This window comes from Macrobrachium rosenbergii, chromosome 41 (assembly GCF_040412425.1).
Source record: "Macrobrachium rosenbergii isolate ZJJX-2024 chromosome 41, ASM4041242v1, whole genome shotgun sequence".
NCBI lineage: Eukaryota > Metazoa > Arthropoda > Malacostraca > Decapoda > Palaemonidae > Macrobrachium > Macrobrachium rosenbergii.
Window position 1 is genome coordinate 50440326 of NC_089781.1, and position 26162 is coordinate 50466487.

Consider the following 26162-nt stretch of genomic DNA (forward strand, 5'->3'; position numbering starts at 1 on the left):
CTTCTTCCATCAGGGGATTAGCTTTGGCGGCAGAGATCCGAGCCCTTTTAGAGAAGGAAGCCTTAGAGCCCGCGCCTCCTTCTCCAGGGTTCTGCAGCCGGATCTTCGTGGCCCCCAAAGCGGGAGGATCTTGGAGACCTATCATAGACCTCTCAGGTCTCAACAAGTTTGTAACCTCAACAACGTTTCATATGGAGACTTCCCAGTCGGTACTGCAGTCGGGCCAGAGGGAAGATTGGATGATTTTAGTGGACCTCAAGGACGCTTATCTCCAGATTCCGATTCATCAGGAATCTTGGAAGTTCCTTCGTTTCTCGGGTCGAACTGAAACATTCCAGTTCAAAGTCCTCTGCTTCGGTCTGACCACAGCACCTCAGGTATTCACAACGGTGATGTCTCTCGTCTCAGACATCATGCATCGTTGGGGCTTCCAGATGAGATAGATACCTCGACGAATGGCTGGTTCAAGCTTTGTCAGAAGGCAAGGCTCTGCAGGTGAGGGACTTTCTTTTAAACCTATGCCAGGAGTTAGGAATAAGAATCAACTTCGAAAAGAGTTCTCTATTTCCAACACATTCAGACGCGTCTTTTGAGGGCTTTCCTGACAGAGGAGCGGGTTCTAGCAACCTTAAGCCAGTTGGAAACTTTCATGTCAAGCAAAGTGCAACGCTTGAGTTTATGGAAGAGCCTGCTGGACCGGATGGCCTCCCTATCCCTTCTTGTTCCAGGGTCTCGTTTCCGGATGCGTTCTCTGCAGGTGTGTCTCAGGAATCGCTGGGACAATTCTTGCCTGAACGATCTTCGGTGGTGGTCAGAAGAACATCAGCTGACCACTGGCGTAAGGTTGGACTTCCCCCTTCCAGATGTACATCTGTACACAGATGCCTCGATCAGGGTTGGGGTGCAACCCTGGAGGAATCTCAGGCTCAGGGCCTTTGGAGGGATCTGGATCGGGAGGAGTCCATAAATTACAGAGAATTAAGAGCAGCCGAAGAGGCTCTGAATTACTTTGTAGAACAAGTAAGCAACAAGACCATAGCGTTGTTCTGCGACAACGTTACAACAGTATCATATCTCAAAGAGGAGGGAGGAACAAGATCACAGGTGTTGAATGCGGTAGCACAGAGAGTTCTCCGTTGGTGCGAAGGCCACACAGTTTCGCTCCTTCCCCAATTCGTGTCAGGAAAGCTCAACGTCTTGGCGGACGCTCTGAGTCGATCTCAGGAAGTTCTCAGTGGGGAATGGACATTAGTACAAGACGAGGTGCAACTGCTGCTCGAGAGATGGCCAGCAACGGTAGATCTTTTCGCCACCAGGATGAACCATCATCTTCCAGTTTACTTCTCCCCTGTAGCGGACCCCATGTCCTGCGGGACAGACGCAATGTTGCACTCATGGGACAATTAACAGGTCTAAGCATTTCCTCCCTTCAGGATGATACAGGAAGTGTTAGCAAAACTCAGGATCTGCAAAGACACTCAGATGACCCTGATCTAACCGTTTTGGCCCCAGAGACCTTGGTTTCCAGACCTCCTGGACCTGTTAACAGAAGTTCCAATATTCCTCCCAGAGAGGAGAGATTTACTCAAACAGCCGCACTGCCACTACTTCCACCGGAACCTCCGCGTGCTGCAGCGAGCAGCCCATCATGCGGGACTGTCTAGAGCAGTGGCTAGACAACTGTCTTTCTGCCTGAGGAATTCAACCAGAAGTTATACCAGGCCAGGTGGGCAATGTATCGTGGGTGGTGCCGGAAACAATGGCATTGTATTTCGTGCCCGACGGTTGCAAAAAGTAGCAGACTTCTTGCTATTTTTAAGGAGAGACAAGAGACTTTCTTTCTCAACAATTGCTGGGTACAGGTCAATGCTGAGCAGTACATTCCGATTTCATCTTCCGGAACTTTCATCCGGCAAGATTCTCCATGACCTACTAAGATCTTTTAAATAGAACACCCAATTATTCCGCTTCAGGCCCCCTCATGGGATTTAGCGGTTGTATTGAATTTCCTAAGATTGGCAGCCTTCGAACCTTTAGTGTCTCTGCCCCTCAGGCAATTAACTAAGAAAGTCCTTTTTCTAATTGTGCTGGCTACGGCCAGGAGGGTCGGAGAAATTCGGGCGATATCCAGGACAGTCTCCTTTTCGGGAAACAATATTTTTCTTTCTTACTTACCAGAATTCGTGGCAGAGTCAGAATTGGAAATGAATCCTTCACCAAGAACATTCAAAGTCACATCCTTAGAAGACTTTAAAGGTGACAATGCTGCCTTCAACCTCGTCTGCACATCCTAGGGTATATAGCATCAGAGGAATGGCGACATCGTCGGCGTTCCTTAGGAATTATTCGGTGTCAGTGATCTTAGAAGTGGCCACTTGGAAGTCGGTGTCGGTCTTTATGACCTTTTACCTCAGAGACACCCAATTTTCGTCGGAGAAGGGTTACTCGCTGGATCCTTTTGTGGCGGCCAACACGATCTTGTAAAGGCAGGACAAGGTCGGGGTGGGGGAAGCTAGGCATTCAAGACAGGCTAGGAATCAGGAATTCTTAATTGATCAGGATCCATAAGGGGAGCATTAGGTAGGACATTAGCATGATATTACTAGGCTGAGCCAGATTGATAAGATCTTCTCCAAACAACCCCCCCCCTCTTCAGTACAGGTGTCGGCTGCATCATAATGCGAAGAACCAAAGAGACTGCACATTCAACTTCTCCTCCATACATGCGAGGCTACAATAGCCACATGGGAGGTTTGTCATACCCCTTCATGCATGAGAGTGCTTTGATTAGCTACATGGGAGGTTCATCGTCCTCCCCATACATGAGTGCTTTGATTAGCCACATGGGAGGTCGTCGTTCTCCACTACACATGGGAGGCTTTGATTAGCCACATGGTAGGTTAGTTTTTGCTACCCTCTATCCATGAGGAGGTTTGATTACCACATCAGAGGTAGCTCAACTCAGACAGTACCGAGACTCGAGACTGACGTCGAGGGTACTCTCTCTCTTCAGGCATCCTCTCCTGCCGAGTGGATAACCAGGTGAGGATACATGCATAAAGGCAGAGTAGGTGAATACTGAGTTACCTGCCTTCCCGTTTGGCAGGTCGGGCTGAAATTAGATTGATCCCACCTCCATAAAATTTTGTTAATCAGGCTAATTCAGGTGTTCAGGGAGTGTATTGCAATATGAAGTTTTTATGATAAAACTAATATTGTAATACTTACCTGAACACCTAAATGATCCCCACCCTCCTCCCCACTTCAGTTTGATTAGTGAATTAAGCAATTGGGGAACCTGGCCTCGCGCGGCTGGGACTTGCAGCAGCGTTGCCAACGGTAATTCAGGTAACTCATCTTGACAAGATTTCCTGTAAGCGTTGGTAACACTGACAGTTAATTACCCAATTAGTGGGTGACAGTTATGGGGATATAGTTTGGGCCTGGTGGGTAACCAGGCCTAATTCAGGTGTTCAGGTAAGTATTACAATATTAGTTTCATCATGAAAACTTACTTTCAGAGTTCAATCCTGTTATGAAAAACCACCTGGACTATGTCTGTCAAAATCCAAAGTCCCCTTCATATTTGTCTGCTGATTAGAAGCACTTTACTGAATGGCATCCAAAGAGCTACGTATTACGGTATAATGATTGATTCAACTCCAGATGCTGCACACAGGGAGCAAAAGTCAAGAGATCATAAGAAATGTAGAGATAAACTATAAAGAAAAACAGTTTGCGTGAAAGAGTTTCCTTGGATTTATTCAAGTACACCAAAAGGATGCAGCAAGCATGGTAAATGTAGTAATGCAGCAGCTGGAGAAAGATCATTTGCCTTATGAAGACTGTCGTTCCTGGAGTTATGATAATGCTGCTGCTGTCATGTCTGGACACAAATCAGGAGTACAGCAAAGACTTGCTACAGTGAACCCTAAAGCAATATATGTGAACTGTAACAACCACTCACTAAATTTGGCTGGGGTTCATTCTGCTAGTCATGAGGTGGTGATGGTCACATTTTTTGGAACTGTGCAGGCAGTGATGTTTTCTTTTCAAGGCCGACCTATAGATGGGAGAGATTAAAGAAGAATCTGCCTATATCTGTGAAAGCTGAACCTGAAACACGCTAGAGTGCTGGAGCTGATGCAGTTCGACCCATACATGAAAATGTTGGGGATTTGGTCCAACTCTTTGAGACCATCGGAAGTGAATTGAAAGAGACAACAGATACCAGAGGTGAAGCAACACAGCTATTGAGCACAATTTTGACATTTGATTTTTTTTGCTGCACTAAGTTTTTGGAATATTTTACTTACCAAGGTTGACAGAGTCCAGAAGCAGCTGCAGGATCCAAACATGAATTTCCATGAGGCAGCACATGATATCCAGGTGTTGCAAGTTTATTTCCTTGCTAATCGGGAGGATATCTGCCAGACATCTATCAAAAAAGCAAATGAGCTCTGTCATGCTTGGGATGTGAGAATTGCCAGACAATGTAGTGAAAAAAAAAAAAATGCCTGGTGAAACTGAGATGATGCAGGCCTCTCAGCAGAAAATGAGATGCAACGTCTGCTAAAAGGTACTATTGACAGAATGCATAATGAAATGGGCGAACGGTTCATCAGATTGCATAACTTGGATTCAAAGTTTGGCTTTCTTTTGGATATGAAGGAGTTGTTATCTACACCCAATGAAGCATACATCAGAGAAAGGTGCATTAATTTGGCAAGTTTCTATGACACTAACTTAGATGGCTTGCAACTGTTCAGCGAAATTGTAGATTGCAGAATGCTGCTTAAAACACAAGATGATGTTCTGATCACTAACCCACAGGAATTACTTTGTTTCATTATACAATATGGGGATGAAAGTGTTTGCCCGTCAGATACTGCTGACCACTGCAGTATCAATTGCTAGTTGTGAGCGATCATTTAGTAAGTTGAAACTTATTTTGTCGCATCTGCGAACATCTACGGGGCAAGAGAGATTATCAGCTTTAACAATACTAAGTGTAGAGCAAGAGATCGCAAACAAAATAAACTTTGATGATGTGATAGACAAATTTGCAGCTGTAAAAGCTAGAAAGATAAAACTGTAAACACACTGTAACGTGCATCAATACTTAAATGTCCTACAATTCATTGTCAATCCTTTTCTATGTTTAGGTTTTCTGTTATCAATATCTGTCAAATTATCTTTACATTCTAATACCTTTATACCATTTTATTTCCTTGCATATGGTTGATCCTAAGCATTCATTACTTTAATCTTTTTGTTTTCATTATTTTGAAGCATGTTAAACACTCTTTAAAGAAAAGTAGGGTTTATAGTTAGTGAACTAATTCATCTTTGTTCTTACCAGTTTTCTTTTCAGGCATTACAACTATTCACTCTTTACCACAAAATCTTTTTTTTTTTTTAATACTAAACCTTAAACGCCGACTGTACGTATCGTACGTCGACTAAAATTGTCTGTCGGGTGCCAAGTGGACGTACGGTACGTCGACTACAAAAAGTTTTTTTAAATATTTGCGGAAAAATAGTTATAGGCCTAGTTTGTGAAAGATTTTAAATTGCGCCTTGAGGGATGCTGGGAGTTCACGGATCATGCTGCTTTGTTTACAAGTGTTACCCAGCCGCGCATGCGCGAATTTCTTTCTTCTCGCACTACAGGGCATCAGCGACACATCTCAGAAATTCTTTCGTCACTTTGTCGTAATTTTTGCACCGTTTTATATTAGCCATTACATAAAGTTTTATATATGAAAAAGTGCACAATTTCGTGTAGAATACAACAAAAAACAACCCATGGTTGTAGCTTTTATAAGTTTTGAAATATTTTCATATAAATCAAAATAAGTGCCAAAATTTCAACCTTCGGTCAACTTTGACTCGACAGAAATGGTCCAAAAACGCAATTGTAAGCTAAAACTTTTACATTCTAGTACAGGTTGACCATCACTAATCTGGCAATCAGTAGTCCAGAACAATCGGTAATCCGGCACAAATTTCGGCTCCAGTAATTTCTGTTTCGCACTAATTTTCAAATTTCCCGGTTGCTGCGCTAACTCGCCGCCCGCCGCTTGATTTGGTGGCGCAGTGTGCTGCCTCAACAAACTGGAGGTGTTTGTAAACACAGGCATGCTTTTGCTGTTGCATTTTTTACATTTATTATTGTCTTTTGGCCTACGCTATGGTATATCATTATAGGCTAATAGGCTACATTATACTAAACTCTATTACGCTATGGTATATCGTATGGCCTAGTGGCCTAGCCTACATTATACTAAACTCTATTCACATATTAACAGCATTATACAAACATCAACATAACGAATGTGCATCTTTTTCATGGATCTTTTAAAAGTTATGCTTTACTACATTGTATCCAATTGCGTATATTCTCATATTGCTTTTTTATTATAAATTGCGATCAATGTTTTGTTTTTGGAATCAATAACGCGGTGTTTATTTCGCCGCATTTAACTCAGTTCAGAGAGCTTTTCTTGCTTCTAGTAAGCGTAAATGAATAGATACTTTTTTATTTGGGACAAGGATATTTTTCGTTATACGAAATGTTTTTAAATCGAAATATAACTTAAATACGTTTCGTTGTGAAATTAATTTAGCTATTTTTTTTTCGTTAATACGTGACGTTCGCGGGAATCGCGGCTGGCCGTTGTGGGGGCATGTTTGTTTTGTGTAAGAAAAAAATCAAGATTCCGTTCGCTATTTTCTCTTGATTTCATCAAAATACGAGCTTTACGTATTTATCTTTTATCGGCGTGAAAACAGCAGTAATTTGTATTCTTTCATGCCCAGTAGTTTTGATTAAAATACATTCTCTCCAATTTTATTTACGGTCACGTTTCATCAATGTTGCCGATGCACGATAATCTATAGTCATTAGCAGCTTGAACATTGCTTCCTCAGCTTCAGCTACAAATTGCAGCATAAAGTTACTGCAGCAGTATATTTCCTTGCTGATCTTTTCTCCAAAGCGAATGAGGGTATAGTGTAAAAAATATATCAGTCCTATTGTACTGTACTTAACGTCATTTGTAACATAACTACAGTAATTGTTTAACCGTACGATGGTTGAAATACAAGCATAACAGTTGTTATCCAGGATGATTATCAGCAAAACAACAGTTTCCCATTCGGTTGTTTATGGCTGTACGCATTTACGCAAGAGTATAATGTTACTAACAATACTTTTATCATTCTCTTTTACCTTTTTAACTAGCAGATGGAATAAAGAGATGGAGGAAAAGAAGTTGGTCTCAATCGCTGCCTGCGTGAAATCTAAAAATATTTCCTAAATATTTTCGAATCGGTATTAATTGCTAACCCCACCGTAAACTCGAAATATCGTAAGTCAAATTATCGTAACTCGAGCACTACCTGTATTTGATAATTGTCTTTTCTTTATTAACCAACTTGTACTGATTTATGGGATATTTTAATTCTAGGATAAGGTGCTTAGCTACTGTGTTTCGTGTATTCTAGCCTAATAAATGGTTAATCCGGCAAAATGGCTAATCCGGCACCCTCTAGGTCCCAATGATGCCGGATATTGATGGCCAACCTGTAATATTCAATCATTTACCTTCATTTTGCAACAAACTGGAAGTCTCTAGCACAATATTTCGATTTATGGTGAATTTTTGAAAAAAAAAAAAAAAAAAAATTTTTTCCTTACGTCCGCGCGTGGTAACTCAGCCGAACATCTTAGAAATTCTTTCGTCATTTTGTCGTAATGTTTGCACCATTTTATATTATTCGTTACATAAAGTTTTATATATGAAAATGTGCGCAATTTCATGTAGAATACAACAAAAAATAACTCATGGTTGTAGCTTCTATCAGTTTTGAAATATTTCCATATAAATCACGATAAATGCCAAAATTTCGACATTCGGTCAACTTTGACTCGATCGAAATGGTCCAAAACCGCAATTGTAAGCTAAAACTCTTACATTCTAGTAATATTCAATCATTTACCTTCATTTTGCAACAAATTGGAAGTCGCTAGCACAATATTTTGATTTATGGTGAATTTTTGAAAAAGAAAAAAAAAAAAAAATTTTTTTCCTTACATCCGCGCGCGGTAACTCGGCCAAACATCTCAGAAATTCTTTCATCACTTTGTTGTAATGTTTGCACTGTTTTATATTAGTCGTTACATAAAGTTTTATATATGAAAATTTGTGCAATTTCATGTAGAATACAACAAAAAATAACTCATGGTTGTAGCTTTTATCAGTTTTGAAATATTTTCATATAAATCACGATAAGTGCTAAAATTTCAACCTTCGGTCAACTTTGACTTGACCGAAATGGTTGAAAAACGCAGTTGTAAGCTAAAACTCTTACATTCTAGTAATATTCAATCATTTACCTTCATTTTGCAACAAATTGGAAATCTCTAGCATAATATTTCGATTTATTGTGAATTTTTGAAAAAAACTTTCCTTACGTCCACGCGGTAACTCGGCCGAACATCGCAGAAATTCTTTCGTCACTTTGTCGTAATGTTTGCACCGTTTTATATTAGTTGTTACATAAAGTTTTATATATGAAAATGTGCGCAATTTCATGTAGAATACAACAAAAAATAAATCATGGTTGTAGCTTTTATCAGTTTTGAAATATTTTCATATAAATCACGATAAATAGAAAAAATTATACCTTCGGTCAACTTTAACTTGACCGAAATGGTAAAAAACTGCAATTGTAAGCTAAAACACTTACAGTCTAGTAATATTCAATCAATTACCTTCATTTTGCAACAAACGGGAAGTCTCTAGCACAATATTTCGACTTATGGTGAATTTTTGAAAAAAACTTTATGTCCACGCGTTATGAATTCATGCATTATTTTGTGATAAAATATTCTCTCTGTTGCTTTGATCGTTTTACAATTTGTTATATACCAAAATCATCGCAATTTAGTGTAGAATACAAAGAAAAACAAACTCATTAGCTTTAAGCGTTTTGCTCACAGCGCGATTTGTATACAATTATATATGAAATTTTTTTTTTGTGCTGTCATATATTTCAATATTTATATATGATATTTTTTTTTCATTTCTGATGGTTGCATACTAAACTTCAGGCAATGACAAAAAAAGGAGCCAAAAATGAACTCTTAATCTTAAAAACTAAGTGTGCTGTGATTTTTTGAAAACTTTTTTTCCGCTTCGGCGCTAACTCCCTAACGCCGCCAGCATACGGCAGACACTTTTGTAAATAGAGGCTCGGCGTTCAAGGGCTAACTTCTATGCTGGCAACAAATTGTACATTTTCATGATTTTCTTAGTCCCTGTATTCCCTGATGTTTAATTTCTTTTCTTTAGGTCAAATTGATTTAATTTGCCATTTGTCTTTGGTCATTACGAGTTACTGGTTACTGTCATGCTTCACTATAATCTACATTTTACAGTAGTTATCTTACCTGACTTATCAACATTTTGGAATTTATTTATGAGGGCTAATGATTAACTAATTACAGTATATCTATTATATGAAAAATAAACTATTTCAGTTTGCAAATTTGGTTTGTGTTCTACCATTCCAGAATATTATTATGGAAATTAGAATGTTTTGTTTTCAACACAATATATCTAAAATAATAAAGGCAAACATTTCCTGACAAGATTAACGCAATCAAATGAAAATAGTTCTCCCGCCCCCCCTTTGGAGGCGCCATATGACTTTTGCCCCAGGCGCCAGCAACCCTCAAGACACCACTGTTGGCAAGATCTTGAAAGCACCAGTGGCCAGTCAAATACCTGCATGATGTAGAGTCAAGAATTTGCAGCCTGCTGGGGGTTGCAGAAGAATACTGTATACTTCACATCCATATAGCAATTTTGATAAAATCAGGGTTGTATGCAAGCTTAAAAGTATTTGATAAGTAAGTATAGCTTAGTTTTACCAGACCACTGAGCTGATTAACAGCTCTCCTAGGGCTGGCCCGAAGGATTACACTTATTTTACGTGGCTAAGAACCAATTGGTTACTTAGCAACGGACCTACAGCTTATTGTGGAATCCGAACCACATTATAGCTGAGAAATGAATTTCTATCACCAGAAATAAATTCCTCTAACTCTTCATCAGCCGGGCGGCGGAATCGAACTCCGCCCATCGAATGACGGTCTGAAGCTCAACCAACTCGGCCAACAAAGGGCTCCTAAAAGTATTTGATGGTCTGCACCCCAGGACATATAAGCTAAAACTTAAAAAGTGTTTAAAATCTTCTGACACTTTGTCTTCACCATCTTTAGGTGAGACATTAAATCAAGGAATTTGGTTTCCTCTACACAGGGAATTCTTTGGTCTTTGATATACATATATATCTGGGTCTGGATGAAGCCCATGAATACGGCAAAAGTGGACAACAACTGTTTTGCTTGTCGAAAATTTAAACCATTTAAATCTGGCCATTTAGTGATGTTACTTATTGTAAGTTAGTGCTTTCTTTCAAAAACACACATCCTTAATCCTGCAAATGATATAGAAAGATCATCAACAAAAAGTATGTGCAACACATCATACGGAATATGATAGCAAGTGCAAATAGGGCAACATTAAGAACTCTACCTTGCGGGACCCCTTCTTGGAATTTACTTTCTGATAGAGTAATACCAACTCTAACTTGAAAGCGTTGACGTGTCAGAAAGGATTTAATAAACAATGGCAGTTCTCCTCTAAGTCCTGACTGATGGATAGTTTTAAGGATTCCATATCTCCATGGTGCCATAAGCCTTTTCAAGGTCAAAGACTATAGTAACATGATGCTGCTTTGATGCAAACAATTAAAATATAGATGACTCGACACAAATCAAGACATCAGTAGTAGAATACATCTTCCTAAATCCACACTGTGCAGGTGATAAAATGCCTTTTTCTTTTTAATACCCAAACAAGCCTCCCACTGACTATCTTTTCCATAATCTTAAAAAGACGATGTCAAGACAATTGGGCAGTGTGTTGATAATGCTAATTATGAAAAGCTTAGTGTTCTTACATACAAGCTTTATCATTGCATATGGAACCTCATCATCGCCTGGGGCTGTATCTGTACATGTTGACAAGGCAGAATAAAATTCTCTCTTAGTGAATGGAACATTGTAGGGTTCTTTATTGGATGAAAAATCAAGTGGCCTTTGTTCTTCCCTGAATATACTGGAATCCAAGAGATGCTTCCGATTTCTGGGAAACTTTTTCAAAATGGTCTGCTAATTAGTTACTCACTTCCAATGCACTTCTGATGTAGTGCCCATTAGCCTTTAATACAGGGGGAAGTTTAGGAGTATATTTGCCTGCTATTTTATTGACTCTTCTCCGTACAGCTGAAGGTGGAGTTCTTTTATCCACTGAAGAAACAAATATATAATACATACATATATATATATATTTATTTATATATATATATATATATATATATATATATATATATATATATATATATATATATATATATATATATATATATATATATATATATATAAAATGTATAATAAATTACTATAATATATAATACACACATACACATATATACCGATATGACAATACTTATAAAATATTTTTAAATTATATATATATATATATATATATATATATATATATATATATATATATATATATATATATATATATATATATATATATATATATATATATATAATATATATATAAAATGTATAATAAATTACTATAATATATAATACACACATACACATATATACCGATATGACAATACTTATAAAATATTTTTAAATTTCGTGCAGGCGTAGGCAGCAGTGTAATCAGGCAGCGAGAGAGACCAAATTACAATAAACCAGCTTCTTTTCCTCCAACTCTTTATCCCATCTTCTATTTAAAAAAAGTATAACAGAGAATGATAAAAGTATTGTTAGTAACATACTATTGCGTAAATGCATACAGCCATAAACAACCGGATGAGAAACTGTTGTTTTGTTTATCACCAAATCGGATAACAACAGCCCTTTTGCTTGTATTTCAACCATCGTACGGTAATACACAACTACAGTAGGTTATGGTACAAATGACATTAAGTAGAATAGGACTGACATATTTTTACATTACACCCTTATTCGGTATGGATAAAAGATCAGCAAAGAAATATACAGTGACCCCCGTATTCGCAGGGGATGCGTACCACACCCCCCCGCAAATAGCTAAAATCCGCAAATACTTAAAACCCCTCTACAAACACTTAGAACTGCCCATTTTGATAATTTAAACAAGAAAAATCCTGTCAAAATGTTTATACCCGAATACTTCAGTAGTTTTATCACAAAAAGTGCATTTATTCATGAAGATTATATGAAAATACAGTAATTAGTAAATATCTCCCAGTGAAAAATACCGCGAATGGGCGAATTTTCCGCGAATTATGGCTAGATATGTTCCACAGAGACACCAGCGAATCATGAGAATGCGAATACGGGGGGTTTACGGTACTGCTAAATTTATGCTACAAGTTGTAGCTGAAGCTGAGAAAACAGTGTTCAAGCTGCCAATGACTATGAATTATCGTGCATCGGCAACATGGATGAAACTTAACCGTAATTAAAGTTGGAGAGAAAGTATTTTAATCAAAACTACTGGGCATAATAGAATACACTACTGCTATTTTTACGCCGATAAACGATAAATACGTAAAGCTCGTATTATGATGAAATCACGTGAAAATAGCAAACAGAATCTTGATTTTTACATAACAAACGCCCCCAAACAGCCAACGTCATCTATTAACGAAAAAAATAGCTAAACTAATTTCACAACGAGGCGTATTTAAGTTATATTTCGATCTACAAACACTCCGTATAACGAAAAATAACATTGGCCCAAGTAAATAAAGTATCTAGAGATTCATTTACGCTAACTAGAAGCAAGAGAAGCGCTCTGAACTGAGTTAAATGTGGCGAGATAAACACCACATAAACGTTTCCAAACCAAAACATTGATCACTACGATCGCAATTTATAATACAAAAGCAATATAAGAATATACAGTGAATCCCCCGTATTCGCGAATGCTTAAAACCCCTTTAAAAACACTTAGAACTGCCCATTTTGATAGCTTAAACCAAGAAAAACCCTGTAAAAATGCTTATACCTGAGTATTTTAATAGTTTTATCACAAAAGTGCATTTATTCATGAAAAAATTACATGAAAATGCAGTAATTAGTGAATATTTCTCAGTGAAAAATACCACGAATGGGCGAATTTTCTGCGAATGATGGCTAGATATGTTCCACAGAGAAACCCGCAAATGCACGAGTCCGCGAACCATGAGAACGCGAATACGGGGGGTTTACTGTATACATTATTATTGGATACAGTGAATTAAGGCATAACATTTTAAAAGATCCATGAAAAAGATGCACATTCATTATGGTGATGTTTTTATAATACAATATGTGAATACAGGCAGTCCTCGGTTATTGGCGGGGATTCTGTTCTGGGGGTGTGATGATAAACGAAAATCGGTGATTTTCGGTCTTATCGGCACAGAAGTGCCGATTTTCGGTTATCGGTGCCTCTGTTAGGTATGTATTGGCGCCAATAATGAATTAACGGTGCCGATAAGTGGAGATCGGCGATTTTCACTGCCAAAAATTCCAGATTTTTGTCGCTAGACAAGCCCCATAAAACCGGATTGCCATTAACCGAGGACTGCCTGTATAGAGTACAGTATAATGTAGGGTATGCTACTGTATATACCTACGATATACCATAGTATAGTGTAGGCTAAGCTAATTCTTGTTTGTTATTCAGTGTCTCTTTATATTGAATTATCAAAAGTCACTCTGCATGAACCCCAAGAATTAGCTGATATTATTTATTACTGTACCATGCATGTATAGAGTATAAAGTACTTTATAGTGTAGGCTAGGCTCCCATATATGTATAACCTAGTGTAGGCTAGGCTATATCCGAGATACGTTTATTCCAACAACCGATAGGTTTTTTTGGAACCTAACCCTATCGTTAGTAGGATAACACCTTTATAAGCATTTTTACATTTTTTGTGTGTCTGAACTATCAAAATAGGCAGTTCTAGTGCTTTTAGAAGGGTTCTAAGTATTTGCAGGTTCCAGCTATTCACGGGGGGGTGTGGTACGCAACCCCCGCAAATACTACTGTACAATATATGAAAATATGTGCAATTTCATGTAGAATACAACAGAAAATAACTCACGGTTGTAGCTTTTATCAGTTTTGAAATATTTTCATATAAATCACGATGTGTCAAAATTTCAACCTTCGGTCAACTTTGACTCGACCGAAATGGTCGAAAAACGCAATTGTAAGCTAAAACTCTTACATTCTAGTAATATTCAATCATTTACCTTCATTTTGCAACAAATTGGAAGTCTCTAGCACAATATTTCGATTTATGGTGAATTTTTTAAAAAAACATTTTCCTTACGTCTGCGCGGTAACTTGCCCGAACATCTCAGAAATTCTTTCGTCACTTTGTCGTAATGTTTGCACCGTTTTATATTAGTCGTTACATAAAGTTTTATATATGAAAATGTGTGCAATTTCATGTAGAATACAACAAAAAACTCATGGTTGTAGCTTTTATCAGTTTTGAAATATTTTCATATAAATCATGATAAATACAAAAAATTCGACCTTCGATCAACTTTAACTCGACCGAAATGGTCAAAAACTGCAATTTTAAGCTAAAACACTTGCAGTCTAGTAATATTCAATCAATTACCTTCATTTTGCAACAAACGGGAAGTCTCTAGCACAAAATTTTGATTTATGGTGAATTTTTGAAAAAACTTTTTTTACATCCGAGCGTTACAAATTCATGCATCATTTTGTGATAATATTTCCTGTGTTGCTTTGATCGTTTTACAATTTGTTATATACCAAAATCATCGCAATTTAGTGTACATACAAAGAAAAAAAAATAACCCATTAGCTTTAACTGTTTTGCTCACATTGCGATTTGTATACAATTATATATGTAATTTTTTTTCGTGCTGTCATATATTTCAATACTTATATATGATGATATTTTTTTTCATTTCCGATGGTTGCATAATAAACTTCAGGCAATGACAAAAAAAAGGAGCCAAAAATGAACTCTTAATCTTAAAAACTAAGCGTGCTGTGATTTTTTGAAAAAAACTTTTTTCCCGCTTCAGCGCTAACTCCCAAACGCCGCCGGCATACAGCAGACACTTTTGTAAATAGAGGCTTGGCGTTTAAGGGTTAAGAACATCCAAATAATGAGGGGGGAAGATGACCAAGATAGAAATCTCGTCTTTTCTTCTCACAAACGTCATAGATGAAGCCAGAACATTCACCTGGTGCGCCAGATCCCTCGAGACAGAAGTTATCAGGCTGTCAAACAGCCCCAGATCCGAAGGGACATAACTGTCACTCTTTAAGAACCCCATTAAACCTGACAGCACCCGAAGAGAGTGCGAAAGAGCCTCAGTCTGATTGCACAACACATCCTCGAAAGCACCTGCTTCCTTCAGAGAAATTCCTACGAGCCGAGATGACGCCGGACACCTAGACAGGATTGCCTCAACTGATTCGTTGAGTGGCAGCCTGACACCTGCCAAAGGTTTACCTCGAACTGCGTAAATCTTCTTACGCGGAGAAAGAAGAGAAATGTCCTGCCTGTTAGAAGCCACCACCGATGCTAAATGACTGTCTGCCTCCTCCAAAGCCTGTCTAACCCGATCGAACCAAACCAGCCCACATGAAAAAGGAGCAGGAGCTGGCTTAATGGCATACAAAGCCTCAAATAAAGACTGATTTGATGAATACGGTTGTTCCGGAGCTCTTGCTTGAGGATACAAAGATGTAACATACTCATGCATGCGTCTGTAATTGTTACTGCTGGCAAGAGGACATTCTAAGTCCGCCGGAATCTCCTGAACCTCTGGATGAGAATCCTGTTCCGCAATGTCCAAACAGTCTAAGACCGATGAAGGAGGAGGAACTGAACAAAGCCCAGATGACGACGAAGAGCCTGCAAGCGGACCACCATAACCAGAGTGCTGAGCACCCACACTTAACTGGATACCCGGAGCTGAATCCACATTGTTGATTCCACTGGGAAGAAGAGAGGGAGGGACCGAGAAACCCGGAGCCGATTCCACATTGTTACTGACGGGAAGATGAGTGAGAGGAGCCAAACCTGCATTGCTAAACCCTGGGAGAGGATGCACAAATGAAACCGCTTGCAGAGGGACGGAAGACGACGGAGAAGATGGAGGGAGAATGAAAGAGGTAGAAGGTACACTCAGAGGATCTGCAGTGGAAAATGCAGATGACAGGCGCAGGCCACCCAGGGAAGGTACTGCAAGACCAGTCAAAACAGCGGTGGAAAATGCAGGAGATGACAGGCGCAGGCCACTCATGGAAGGTACCGCAAGACCAGTCAAAACAGCGGAGCGCAAACCCGAACTAGAAGCGACGGGCAAACCCTGTGAAATACCTGATACTACCGGAACAGCCGCTTGATGCGGAAGCAAGGGGTTGCGCATACCCAAAAGGTTGGAACATGGAACGCCTGAGGACAACTTCTGGCGAAACTGCATTTTCACATCTTCTTCGGTAAGATCCTCTTACCGAAGAAGACTGTCCTGAGGAAGGAAAGGCGGAAGACAGAGGAACAGCAGACGCAGAAAGAGTTACCTGAGAAGAGGAAATGCCAAAAGTTGTAGACGGAAGGAAAGCGGGAGATGCGGAAGCTGAAGGAAAGACAGGAAAAGATGATGATGAAGAGGAGAATGAAAAAGGAGCAACAGAGAATGTGGGAGCGGAAGATGAATGAAGCGACAAGTAACCCAGAAGAAGAAGACTCCTTAGAACGAAGGGACAAAAAGTACACAGAATCTGCCCCTCCTTGATAATCCTGAAGCATATAAGACATGAATTCTGGACACTACTGTGTCACACACTCTCTAATGTTAGAGAAACCATTCAAAAAACAACCTCTCACCAAAAGTCTGTACCCTTTTGAAAGACCCAACAAATCTGCATTATATTCCACCACATCCAGTTGCTGGTCACACAAACCACTTTTAGAAGCCAAAAAAGACACTCCAGGATCTGCCTTACTAGATGGAGTAGGAAAAACAGAGAAGGGGGAAACAAAAGTAGAAGATTCAGAAGCAATCGAAAGAGAATTAGGAGCTAAAGCAAAAGGATTCTGCACCACAGGAACTGAAACATTGACTTGAGACTTTGAGCCAGACCGAAATGAAGCGATGAATGCGAAACTTTTGCTGGAACACAGGTTCCACTCGGACCTGAAACCGGAACCCGTCCAGGAGAATGACTCTGCACACTTAATACTTTCTCCTTACTACCTAATCCTGACCTATCCATCTTTGTCACACCTAGATCCTGATCCTGACTAACATTATCAACATTAAGTTTATCGTCAACACTACGCGGGGGTGATCCTTCACTGCCTGCTCTGCGCCAAGGGGGCTGGCAGAACCTACCCACTCGGAGGCTTGTGGTTCTCCATTACCCTCAGTACCCATTAGGGCTGGTTCTGGAACAGGGAGGGGAGCTGAAAAGGAAGACGGATTAGACATCCTAACGCTACTACTATCCCTATCTGAAAGTTGTAGGAAAAGATTAGCTATTAAAATCACAATTTTTAAAGTAAATTGTATTTTTCCTAACTATACAAACCCGAGGTCCTTTACACTAGGGATTACTTTCAGGCGTAGGTTGGAAATGGCCGTTGAACTTCAAACAAGGTGGTTAGGCAGTTGACTACTGACCGGGGGGCGGGAGTACCGCCTGCCCGGATGTAAACATTCCAATTTGCCTTTCGGCCTAGGTATCAGATTGAGGGGTGGCATGAGGTGGGCATAAAGTGTAAAAGACCTCGAGTTTGTATAGTTAGGAAAAATACAATTTACTTTAAAAATTGTGATTTGTTCCAACACAATACAAAAACCCTCAGTCCTTTACATTAGGAGACTTACTGGTTGGAGGGAGGAATCTGAGTGAGTCTCTATGAACTGACTGGAGTTCACGACCTTGTCTTCCCTTCCTGGTCGTGAGAGCGAGGAAGGGAAAAACTGCCTCTGACAAAAAATCGGGTTATAAGAAACACAGGATCAGTTGTCAGACTTCTGGGTCCCTTTGCATGAAAGAGGAAATGTCAGTTCATGCAAAGTAGGCTAGGAAGAACTTGACGTCGGATGACATAAAGGCAATCACAAGCATTGGGTTTGTCTTATAGTCATGGTCTCCTTCCCCCCCTTGCAAGAGGAAGGAGTGGGGTTGTTTCTATCAACCTGAACGGAAAATAGAACGGGAGCTCCTGTTGGGTGCTTACCTGCATCAACCGCCAGATTCAGCTTGTAACGGCACGTCAGCTCCCTGCCCGTGGGAAGAGAGCCAGGATGGGGAGAAAGAAGAGAGGCCAGTCACTCCACATTCATTCTCCCAATCACAACCGTACAACTTAGGCGAGATGCAACCTGTCCTGTTAGAGGAGCCGGGTAAGCTACACAACTTGCTGAGCAACCACCACAGGACCCAAGGAAAAAGTGTCCAAGGACTTGTGTACAACATCCCGGAGGTAGAAGGAGGTGAAAGTAGTCTGCTGGGACCACACCCCCGCCTTCAGCACCTGTGACATCGACATGTTCCTCCGGAATGCGAGGGACGGACCAATGCTGCGGACCTCGTGAGCTCTCGGACGAAGCGTACCGGTGTCGTCTTCTCCTGCAGCAGAGTACGCTCTCCTTATTGTCTCATGAAGCCAGAAAGAGATGGTGTTCTTGGACACTTCTTTCTTGGTCAAGCCAGTACTATCGAAGAGTTGTCGACACTCAGGCCGGAGGCGTCGAGTCCTCTTCAGATAGCGCCACAGCACTCTAACAGGACACAGTAGCATCTTGTCTGGTTCATTACCTACAAAGTCCTCTAGGGAGGGGATCGTGAAGGACTCAAACTGTGCGTCAGGGACCAAAGGATTCTGAGTCTTCGCTACGAAATCCGGGACGAAATTGAGCGTAACTGATCCCCATCCCCTCGAGTGTTTTACATCGAAGGAAAGCCCGTGAAGTTCGCCTACTCTCTTCGCTGATGCCAGGGCTAGCAGGAAGACGGTCTTGAGGGTCAGATCCCTGTCTGACGACTCTCGTAAAGACTTGTACGGTGCACGAGCCAGGCTCCTTAGGACGAGTCACATCCCACGCAGGGGGCCTGAGATCCCTGGGTGGGCAAGACCTTTTGAAGCTTCCCATTAGTAGAGATATCTCGAAAGAGGAGATGTCTACTCCTTTCAGCTGGAAGACTAGGCGCAGTAGCCTTTCACGGCTGAAACGGAGAGAAGCTTCTCTCGGTGAAGGAGAGATACCCCTTCGACAACACCAACCACAGAGACGGACCACTTTCCCTGGTATACCGCTGCGGAGGTTCGTCTGAGGTATCCTGCCATCTCTGTTGCTGCGCAACGCGAAAAGCCTCTCGCTCACAAGAGATGGTGGATAACCTCCAGCTGTGAAGACACAGGGAATGCACTGCCTGGTGGAACCGCTCTACGTGGGGTTGGCACAGCAGATTGGGCCAGGGGGGAATCTCTCTCGGCGCCTTGGAGAGGAGAACTAGCAGGTCCGGATACCAAACGGCCTGGGGCCATTTGAGTGCCACCAGAATCATTCTGAGATTCGGGGTGATCATCACTTGGCGAATCAGACAGAACGGGGGAAAGGCGTGTACGTCGAGGTTGTCCCACGGGTGCTGGAACGCGTCCTCCGCAGTGGCCCATGGGTCCGGCAAGACAGAACAGAAAACCTGGGCTTTCTGTTGTGCCGGGTGGCGAACAGATCGATGGGTGGACGCCCCCACAGGTCGAACAGCCTTTCTGCTACCTCCGAGTGGAGGGACTATTCGGTCCCTACCACTTGGTTCTGGCGGCTGAGCTTGTTTGCCAAGACATTCCTCTTGCCTGGAATGTACCTGGCTGACAGCTCTACCGAGTGAGCCGTGGCCCACTCGTGCACCTGCATCGTCAACTGATGAAGCTGGCGGGACACCAGGCCCCCCTGCTTGTTGACGTATGCCACTACCGTGGTATTGTCGCTCATCAGTACTACGGAGTGTCCCATCACTCGATCCCGGAACTCTTGGAGGGCCAGGAAGGCTGCCTTGATTTCCAGGATGTTGATGTGAAGGCGCTTGTCGTCTCGGTGCCACACTCCCGAAGTCAGCAACTCCTCCAGGTGTGCGCCCCATCCCTCGGTTGATGCATCTGAGAACAGTAGCATGTCCGGAGGGGGAGTATGCAGGGATACTCCTATCAAGAGGTTCCTGTCGTCTAACCACCAGCGAAGGTCCTCCCTCACCTCGGAAAGAGGGATGAGGAAGGACTGGGGGTCTCAGGACTGGGACCAATACTCCTTCAGTCTCCACTGAAGAGACCGCAGGTGGGGAGCAGTTGAGAGCCCGAAACAAAGTGCCCTGAACTGAAAGATCGTCTCCCCGAGGACAAAGCGGAGGTACTTGCGAGAGGACGGATGAATGGGTATTTGGAAATACGCATCCTTCAGGTCCACCGTAAGCATGAAGTCGTTCTCCCTGATGGAGACCAGCACGGATTGCGCTGTTTCCATCGTGAACCGAGTCTGGCGAACGAAACGGTTCAAGGGAGAGAGGTCTATGACCGGTCTCCATCACCCTGAGGCTTTCTCTACGAGAAAGACACGGCTGTAAAAGCCTGGAGACTGGTCCGACACGACTTCTACAGCACCCTTGCTCAGCATGGCTTGCACTTCTTGCTGTAGTGCGGTGTCCTTTGAAGATCCTTGGATGTATGTTTGGAGATGGACCGGAGTGTAGGTGAGGGGAGGCCGAGACTCGAAGAGTACTAGATACCCCTCCTGAAGGACATCCACCATCCAGGTCTCGGCTCTGTGTCGCTGCCATGCTGCCCAATGGCTCGACTGGCAACCCCCCACCTTCGGCAGCTGTTGGGGGGGAAAGCCGCCCCTAGTGTTTCCCCTTCTTCTTCTTCCCTTTGCCCCCCTTTACCGGATTGGAAAGTGGGCTGAAAATGACGGGAGGGACCCCCCCTTCTCGAGGAAGAAGATGGCTGGGTGTTTCCCCGGGACCCCTTCGAAGACTGGGACTTCTTAGAGGCTGAGGAAGTGCCAGCCTGGCCCAAAGACCTGGCCGCAGTGGAATGCGAAGACCCGGAGGTCTTGGCCACTGCCTGGTGGACAAGCCGGTCAATGTCATCGGCCCGGCATTTGTCTACAGCGGCGTCCACCAACTCCCTGGGGAAGAGAGAGGAGGAACCCAGCAACGGTCCATTACTAAGGGCAATTGCTGACTCGGGACCTACAGACCTGGAGAAGCGAGAGAGAACGGCATCTCTTCGCTTCAGAACCAGGTTTGCCAACAGGTTCGCAGTCTGGTGGGCGAGGTAGGAGATAGCCCTACCCCCAGACTGGCAGTCTTCCAAAGGTGGAGTCCTCCTCAGGTACGATGGCGCCTGAGGAAGCAGCTACCTTCGATACTGTGAAGGACCACAGATCGAGCCAGGAGACTGTTTGGAAGGCCGCCATGGCAGTGGCTTCCAGGGTTACAGCTTCTTGCTGGGAGAGGGAGATACTCTCTGCAGTAAGCTGCTGCAACGTCAGACCCGGATCCAGACGAGTCAGGTCCGGGTCAACCTGTTTAGTCAGCAACGCCCTTACAGCTGGAGTGTAGAAGCGCTTCTGGCGAGGCAGAGGCGCGGGAAGAAGCTTATCCGAGCGGCCTGACCGAAGTGAGCTGTCTTGACCAGACACAAGACTGTTCACCTGGTCGAGGACCCCCTCAGCAAGCGTGGACCACGGCAGCCCCACCGAAGCCTTGGGTTCCTTCTTGGGTCCCCAAAAGGATTCGAGGTGCGAAGGACGATCCACAGAAGAGGCCGTGGTCCCTTCCCCGAGGTCGTTGTGCTGACGAATCAACGCAATAACCTCTGCAAAAGTCCTCTGTATCTCGGGGTGTCCGCATCCTGGGGCAGAGGACCCTTGAGTCCTTCCAGAGTGCAGTCCTCCCGATCTACTCTCCCTGCAGGAGGGAGAACCTCGGCAGACCCCCGTGATCCTTCCTGGACCACGCGGGTGTAAGACCTGGTCGAGCCAAGGACCGAGCCAGGTTCGTACGTCCACGAGGTAGAACTCCGAGGAGAAAACTCGCCAGAGTTCTTCATGCCTGACTCGTGCCCCTTGGAAGGAGCCGAAGAGGCGGAGGGGACAGGCGAGGGGATTGGACGCTCCCACTGGCTTTGCTGGCAGAACCAACAGAGGCAGTGGACCGGGAGCGGTCACCAACCCATGGAGGTGACGGCAGCCCGGGTCGAGGAGAGTGCTTTCGCCTAGGTGAAGCAGTCTCCCGAGGAGAGCGGAGCGGCTCGCGTGAGTCGAGCCGTGCGCTCGCTTCCTCCGAGCCAGGCTGGCTGCACGGACGTGGTTAGGTTGGGAAGCCTCTACCCACTCTGGAGGAAAAAATTCCCCTCCAGAATGGGAAGAGACCCACGAGAGGATGCCCCGGTCCACCTCTCCCCCACGCCCTTCCACAACCGATGAAACGAATGAGGAAGGGGAGGGGGAGTCCTCACCCAAAGGAGAGGGAGCAAGCAGGGGAAGCTCGCCGGGAGGGAGAAACGAACCCGACACATTCGCCACCACTGGAGTCGTCAGGGGCGTATTACCCTCGGACGATTCCTGGTAGGCTTACGACGGTAACGTCTCCTCCCCTCGAACTTTCTCCATTGCTCGGAGGACCAAGAGCAACACTCACTACAAGGAGTGTCACGCGAACACACACGCCCCCTGCAAGATGGGCAGAGAGCGTGTGGGTCTGTGTCGACACTAGACCTAAATGAATTGCATTTCTTGCCTCCCACCCTGGGACACACGCTGGGGATAGGAAAGGCTTAGAAGGCTTGTCCATAATGATTAGCAAGAAAAATAACAAAAGATTTCCCATCAAAAATAGAAGAAATAAGCAGTCAGGCAGAGAGCGTGAAGAACAATGTCCACATGCTACGACGGCCAAAAGCAAATTGGAATGTTTACAGCCGGGCAGGCGGTACTCCTGCCTCCTGGACAGTAGTCAACTGCCTAACCACCTTGTTTGAAGTTCAACGGCCATTTCCAGCCTAGGCCTGAAAGTAATCCCTAATGTAAAGGACCGAGGATTTTATATTGTGTCGGAACAATTTGTCATCCTACTTGCAATCCTATCCTCTATCTGTCTGACTACCTCTGAACTCACTAACTCTTTAGACTGATCTGTAACAGAAGCCTTAGACACTTGAGGCAATGAAGAATCTGACTGCCATTTGCCGCCCTTACTAGCCAACAACTTGCGATGACGTATGTAATTCTCTATTTCTTCTTCCGTCCAATCGGAACATTCCTCGCAACGAGTCTGCACATTACACTTAACCTTCCTACATACCTGACAGATTGAATGTCTATCGTGTCTCAAGGTACGAATTCGTCTCTTGCAGGAAGAACAGGAGCAATGAGCACTAGCATCCACTGTTGTAGGGGCAGTTGAAGTCGAAGTCGAAGGCGCGGTAGAAGGTGCAAGAGAAGACTTGTCCATGATGACCAACCGAGTCCGGGAACCGGCGAATCAAAATCCAAAAACGTTCGGCATTGAAAATAACCAGAAGCAGCTCAGCAACCAAGCTGTAGTCACAAATCCAGGAGAAAAAACTGGTAAATAGAATCCAGGTCTTCACCAGAAATCCAAAATACAAAGAGAAGTCAAACAATAGGATTAAACCTTGCACTGCGGAAGGAAACAACCTTCCAGCAGCGCGAACAAAAAGCAACTGACGAAGGCAGGAGTGTTGGCACACACCCGTGTCAGCGTTTCCAACCGTTTGTTATGGTGTCTCATGTGACAAGATTCTACCTGCAGTGTTGGTAATGCTGGCTGTTAAAATTTCCCACTAGTGGGATTGGTAATTGAGAGCTGTTCGGGCTAGTGGGATGAAAGGCAAATTCAGGTGTTCAGGGAGTGTATTGCAATAAATATATTACACTGTATATAATATATATTAATAAATTTAAAAAATAGTTAAACGCAAAAAATATCTGCATTGTAATGTTCACAGCAAAAGTGTTGGAATTTGTGTCAGGAATCTGGTTTCCTCTAACAACAAATATTTTTTAGTGAAGTGTAATGGACACTTAATACATTTACTCAATTTATAACATTATTCTGCTATTTAGCTACCTAGTTATCTAAATATTATCTAGCACTCTGGCATCCCAAAAATTCGCTAGAGTTCCCCGTCCAAGCCCCAAATGCGCCGCCGTTTACCACAGATGTGAAGGAAACAGTGTCAGCATTTATATATGGGTACAAATATTTTGCAGATTTACACAAGTGACTCTGCAAATATCGAGATGGCGTCACTCATCCACTTTTGAAGTGTTTTAGGTAAAGGTTTCGAGTGTCACGGAGGGTAAGTTTGCACCGCACGCGGCTAAATCTTAACGAACCTCTGTTTAATTGGAAATATGCCACTATTTTGAAATTTAGGAGAAAACTGTTACTTTGATAGGAAAGCAGATGTCTCGGCGTGTTGTGCAAGTCTCACGGGTGCTGACGGGGCGCTTTCGCATGCATTTGCTGGAAGTGGCCAGACAATGGAAGAATGTCGCCGTGTCTCACGCACCGAGCGTTTACCCCAAGTGGTGGAGCTTTTCTGTCAGGTGGCCGAATGAGGCTCCTCTTGCCCTGCTGAGGAAGGAGCCACAAGCTTCATTCCCCTCACTCACTCACTCACTCACTCACTCACTCAGACAGAGCTCACCAAAATCAGTTGCAACTCTGGAATACAATAAAGGTTCAGAGTAGAAACTGACCTCCATTTCGCTACAGCCAGATCAAAAACCTTCTCACACAAGTTTCGCAAACAGGGTGGGTGTGGGTATGCCCTCACAGGCCTCCTGATGGGCGGGCAGGGGCAGGGGCAGGGGCAGGGACAGAGGCCGAGTTGCTCAGCTGCGCCAACACCCCAAGTCTTACTAGGCTAAGGTCGGCGACCAAGTCTGGGCCACCCCAGAGTGAGGTGTAGCGGCCTCCGGGAGGGGCAACGGCAGCCAAGTTGGCGGTGGAGGCCCTCAGCTGAGGTGCGCTCCACCCTCACTGAAGATGGTCAGGCTTAGCCTCGGCCTCTCGCCTAGGGTAGGCAGCCTACGGCATGCAGGCCACAAGTTGCACTGGACCGACAGGGGGCCACTTACAACTGACACGGCCTCCATGACACACCACGATAACACAGAAATCACTAAAACCTCCAAAACTGTGTGTGATTAAAAGCAAAGACACTTAGAGTAAATAAGCGAAAGCCACTTACGTACTTGACCGCGGGAGAGCGGGACCGATTGCTACAGCAGCAGCAGCAACAAACAGTGGTTCAGTGTTCCCACCTTCATCGCTCAATAAATCACAACAGACGCTCTGTCGATGACTCTTATGTATTATTGATGTACTCTTAAATGTTGTCAAAGTGGGTCATCGCTTAAAATTTCTCATTAGGATTAGACATATTAAAGACTACACATGCCAAAGCATAAGAATACGAACAGCTTAAAAAATAGATCAAGCAACATTTCATTCTATCAAAGAATACTGTGATATATCAGTATGGGAATACTGTTCACTTCTGAGGCTATTCCTGACGTCACTTGAAGACTATTTTTGGAGTGTGGAAAATAATAGATAGAGAATTTTGGAGGTGGTTGGTTCGTGCATATTTGAAAGTAAACGTAAGGATGATGGTTGGATCATAAATGAAAGACCAAATGCATAATCAAATAAGTGAAACTAAAAAGGAAGCGTGAGCTCTGCATAATTAAAGGAGGGAATATGGAAGCAAAACGTTGAAAGGATTGTTGACCCGAGACAAACGTCCCCCACCTTTTTTGCAGTTCGGAGTATTTAAGGTAATCTGGCACCAAAATATTAATAGTCATTGATCACTGATGTTTTGATGGTGTAGTTGATGAAAATGATAAAAGTGCGAGATCTTGAGACGAATATGTGGAGCAAGGTGGACTGAAAAAATTAGAACTGTTGATAAGATGCACATACTGTAGG

The 26162-nt window shown here is 43.1% G+C and overlaps 1 protein-coding gene across 3 annotated transcripts in view; it reads right to left on the bottom strand.

Moving 5' to 3' along the window:
- Positions 1 to 25729, bottom strand: part of LOC136826856 (golgin subfamily A member 6-like protein 2) — a 324849-nt gene extending 299120 nt beyond the window's left edge. The window contains exon 1 of one of the 3 annotated variants that reach the window (XM_067084347.1): positions 25420 to 25729. The gene's annotated coding sequence lies outside the window, so the exon portion shown is untranslated. Of the gene's footprint in view, positions 1 to 24925 lie in introns of all 3 variants that reach the window. The other 2 variants (XM_067084348.1, XM_067084349.1) reach the window with 2 other exon arrangements.
- Positions 25730 to 26162: the final 433 nt, after the last annotated feature.